Here is a 4,544-nt window from a genome sequence, read left to right as displayed (position 1 = left end):
AATCTGAGTCTTTGTCCCTTGGAGACAAGAGTTTGTTTTTTATTCCTATGAATGGCATTATGTTAAATGGGGAAATTAGGGTATGCATGATGTTCAGCAGCCAAGTAGTTGACTGTCGTGAGCATTTTGTTTTTATTTGCCTGTCTGGAATGCATTCCCCCAATCCCATTATCAGTGCAAGTACTTCAAGTAGGCTGCTCCTCTTCCAGTCCTAGTTCCAAAGCAGGCGCTCGAACTAAGTCTGCTCAAACAATATTCTATATAGTCCATCCTCCCAGTCACAATCAGTTCAGGTTTAAGATATGCCTGGACTGAATATTGGCTATAACTATATGAAGAGTAAAGCTGCTGTGGTAGTTTAAGCTGTTAGAATGTAAATCTAGAACTGAACTGCAAAGGACCAGCACATGGAAATAACCTGCTTCAGAATGAAACCACAATAAGGAAAGCAGAGCCAAGAACTGAAAGAACTTGAGTCCCAGTGAAGTCATTTCAGCTCAAAACCCAGCTGTGCCTGAAGCAATTCTGAACTTTTCAGCTATATTAACCAACATATTCCCTTTCTAAGTCAGTTTGAGCAGTTTTTGTTATAACTAAAGAGTTTTAATTATTAGTCATTTAGGTAAAGCTCCCACCCAAGGGAGGAATACCTTGTTTTTTATTCTTTTTTAATTAATTTTTAATTAAATTTATTGAGGTTACATTAATAAAATTATATAGGTTTCAAGTGTATAATTCTATAATACATCATCTGTATATTGCATTGTGTTTACCACCCAAAGTCAAATCTCCTTCTGTCACCATATTATTTGATCCCCTTTTCCCTCATTACCTTGCCCCACCTTTGGTAATCACCATACTGCTGTCTGTGTCTATGAGTTTTTGTTTGTTTATCTTGTTTGTTCATTTGTTGCTATCAGTTTTGTTTTTGGTTTTTTTTTTTAAACCAAGCTCTGGCCAATTTTATTGAAGAAAAATTTCCCATGATTTACTTTTCACCAGTCTGTTCTGGCATGCTTCTAATACCAGAATCACCTGGGTCAATGATAGCCAGTGTGCATACCCTACAGTATTTTCCACACGCTGTGCCCAATTCAATATTATTTTTTTTTCCAATTCAATATTATTGCCACTGTAGTGATGGACACCAGTCTTGGCCCACATGGCATAGTACTCTATTTCAGATTTCCTCAAGGCCAGGCAGTTGTTGGCGAGGATGACCAGCTTCGCTTTGCCTTGTCAGATCATCTTCAGCGTCTGCTTGTACCCCAGTGCATACTTCCCACTTTTCATCACCAGCTGGAGCCTGGAGTTAATTGATTCCAACAACTTTTTCATGTTCTTTGCAGCCACCATCTTCCTGCCTCAAGTGCGGGACAACCCCCAACCAGATGCAGCCGCCAAGATGGCCGGGGAGCGAGAAAGCTGCTATCAGTTTTATATCCCACATACTAGAGGCCCGGTGCACAAAATTCGTGCACTGGACGGGGGTGGTCCCTAGCCCGGCTTGCGCCCTCTTGCAGTCCAGGACCCCTTGGGGGATGCCTGCTCGCTGCACCTTATCACTTGGCTCACTGCTCCGCTCCTTAGCACTGCCACAGAGGTGGGAGAGGCTCCCGTCACTGCCACTGCGCTCGCCAGCCATGAGCCCTGTGGGAGCATACTGACCACCAGGGAGCAGGTCATGTATTGAGCATCTGCCCCCTAGTGGTCAGTGCGCATCATAGCAACTGGTCGTTCTGGTCATTCCACCGTAATGGTCGCTTAGGCTTTTATTATATAGATGAGTGAAATCATATGGTTCTTGACCTTTTTCTGTCTGACTTATTTCACTTAGCATAATATTCTTAACTTCCAATCACATTTTCACAAATGGCAGTATTTTATCTTTTCTTATGGTTGAGTAATATTCCATTGTACACATGTACCACATCTTCTTTATCCAGTCATCAATCAAAGGACATTTCCACTGTTTCCATGTCTTGGCCCCTGTGAATAATACTGCAATGAACATAGGGGTACATATGTCTTTGTGAATAAATGTTTTCAAATTTTTCAGGTAGATACCGAGAAGAGGGGTTATGGGTCATATGATAACTCTATTATTAATTTGTTGAGGAACCTCCATACTGGTTTCCAAGGTGGCTGTGCCAAATTCCTACCAACAGTGAATTAGGGTTCCTTTTTCTCCACAACCTCTCCAACACTTACTACTTGTCGTCTTGATAATAGCCACTCTAACAGGTGTGAGGTGGTATCTCATTATAGTTTTGACTTATATTTTCCTAATAGCTAGTGAAGTTAAGCATCTTTTCATATGCTCTGTTGGCCACTGTATGTCTTCTTGGGAGAAATGTCTGTTCAGTTTCTCTGCCCATTTTTAAATTGGATTGTTTGATTTTTTTTGTTGTTGAGTTGTATGAGTTCTTTATATATTTTGAATATTTACCCCTTGTTGGAGGTGTTGTTTCCAAATATCTTCTCCCATTCAGTTGTTTGCCTTTTTGTTTTATTGATGGTTTCTTTTGCTGTGCAGAAACTTTTTAGTTTGATACAGTTCCATTTATTTATTTTTACTTCCCTTACCTTTAAGGTCAAATTCATAAAATCCTCTCTAAGAATAAGCTCCATAAGTTCAGTACCTATGTTTTCTTCTTTTTTTTTTTTTAATATATTTTTTATTGATTAAGATATTACATATGTGTCCTTGTCCCCACGTTACCCTCTACCCCCCACCCCCCCCACCCCCGCTCATGCCCTCACCCCCCCGTTGTCCATGTCCATTGGTTAGGCCTATATGCTTGCATATAAGTCCTTTGGTTGATCTTTCCCCTTTACCCCCACCCTCCCCTACCTTCCCTCCAAGTCCCGACAGTCCAATCAATGCCTCTCCGTCTCTGGATCAGTCCTTGTTCATCAGCTTATGTTGTTCATTATATTCCACAAATGAGTGAGATCCTGTGGTATTTATCCGCTCTCAAGTTCCATCCATGCTGTGGCAAATGGTAAGAGTTCCTTTTTCTTCTTCCTCTTCTTAAAGAATACTTTTCAGCATTTCATATAATGCTGGTTTGGTGGTGATGAACTCCTTTAGCTTTTTCTTATCCGTGAAGCTCTTTATCTGACCTTCTATTCTGAATGATAGCTTTGCTGGATAAAGTAATCTTGGTTGCAGGTTCTTGCTATTCATCACTTTGAATATTTCTTGCCAGTCTCTTCTGGCCTGCATGGTTTCTGTTGAGAAATCAGCTGACAGTCGTATGGGTACTCCCTTGTAGGTAACTGACTGTCTTTCTCTTGCTGCTTTTAAGATTCTCTCTTTATCTTTTGCTCTTGGCATTTTAATTATGATGTGTCTTGGTGTGGTCCTCCTTGGATTCCTTTTGTTTGGGGTTCTCTGCGCTTCCTGGACTTGTAAGTCCATTTCTTTCACCAGGTAGGGGAAGTTTTCTGTCATTATTTCTTCAAAAAGGTTTTCAATATCTTGCCCTCTCTCTCCTTCTGGTACCCCTATAATTCTGATGTTGGTACGCTTGAAGTTGTCCCAGAGGTTCCTTACACTATCTTCATATTTTTGGAATCTCTTTTCTTTTTTCTTTTTCGGTTGGGTATTTTTTGTTTCTTTGTATTTCAAATCTTTGACTTGATTCTTGGGATCCTCTTTTCTGCTGCTGGATCTCTGTAAATTATTCTTTATTTCAGTCAGTGTATGCTTAATTTCTAGTTGGTCCTTTTTCATGTCCTCCATGGTCTCCCTATACTTATTGAGGGATTCATTAAATTTATCGGCGGTTTCCATAAAATTCTTGAAAAACCTTATAACCGTGGCCTTAAACTCTATATCCAATCGTTTGCTTTCCTCCATTTCTGCCATTTGTGACCTGTTTCTTTGTCTCCGCATTTTGGCAGCTTCCCTGTGTTGATAGAGTGGCCCTGTGCGCCAGGTGTCCTGTAGGGCCCAGTAGCTCAGCCTCCCCAGTTACCTGGGGTGGACACTCTTGGTGCACTCTTGGTGCCTTGGTTGTTGTAGAATCACTGGGAGGAATTGACCTCCAGGCCAATTGGCTGTGAGAATCAGCTGTGTCTAAAGTGGGAGAACTTCTGTGCTGAAGACACCCTTCTGGGGCAAGACTTGCTTCAGTGGGGCTTTGGTGCTCACTGAGTCTGCTCCCTGAGTGCGTCCCTTATGGATCTGAGGAGTTGCAGTCTGGATGGACCCCCTCTGACCACTGGGTACAGTGGCTCCTGGATCTAAGGAGGTGCTAATTCAGCCTCTGCCTGAGGCCACACAGCAGGAGCCACGAAGAGGCTCAGCTGTGAAGCAACGCAAGCCGCTGCGGGGCCTTGGGCCTTCTCTTGGAAGTTCCAGGTCTGCCTGGTTCGGCTGCAGTTAGGTACATTCACATGCAAAAGCCTCTGCGGCAGCCTGGGTGGGGCAGGGTCTCAGGGAGTCAGAGGGCGGAGAAAGCGGCCATGGCCGATTCTCCGCCCGGAGTCGCGCATCTCAGTGTTCCGGTAACGGCTGCAAGCACCTCTGAGGGAAA

At 42.8% G+C, this 4,544-nt stretch overlaps 1 pseudogene; it reads right to left on the bottom strand.

Annotated features, from left to right (window-relative positions):
- Positions 1–953: 953 nt before the first annotated feature.
- LOC118652152 lies at positions 954–1,356 on the bottom strand (annotated as a pseudogene).
- Between the last annotated feature and the right edge of the window lie 3,188 nt (positions 1,357–4,544).

This window comes from Myotis myotis, unplaced genomic scaffold (genome assembly GCF_014108235.1).
Source record: "Myotis myotis isolate mMyoMyo1 unplaced genomic scaffold, mMyoMyo1.p scaffold_m19_p_3, whole genome shotgun sequence".
Lineage (NCBI taxonomy): Eukaryota > Metazoa > Chordata > Mammalia > Chiroptera > Vespertilionidae > Myotis > Myotis myotis.
This window is presented reverse-complemented; position numbering and strand designations above follow the sequence as displayed.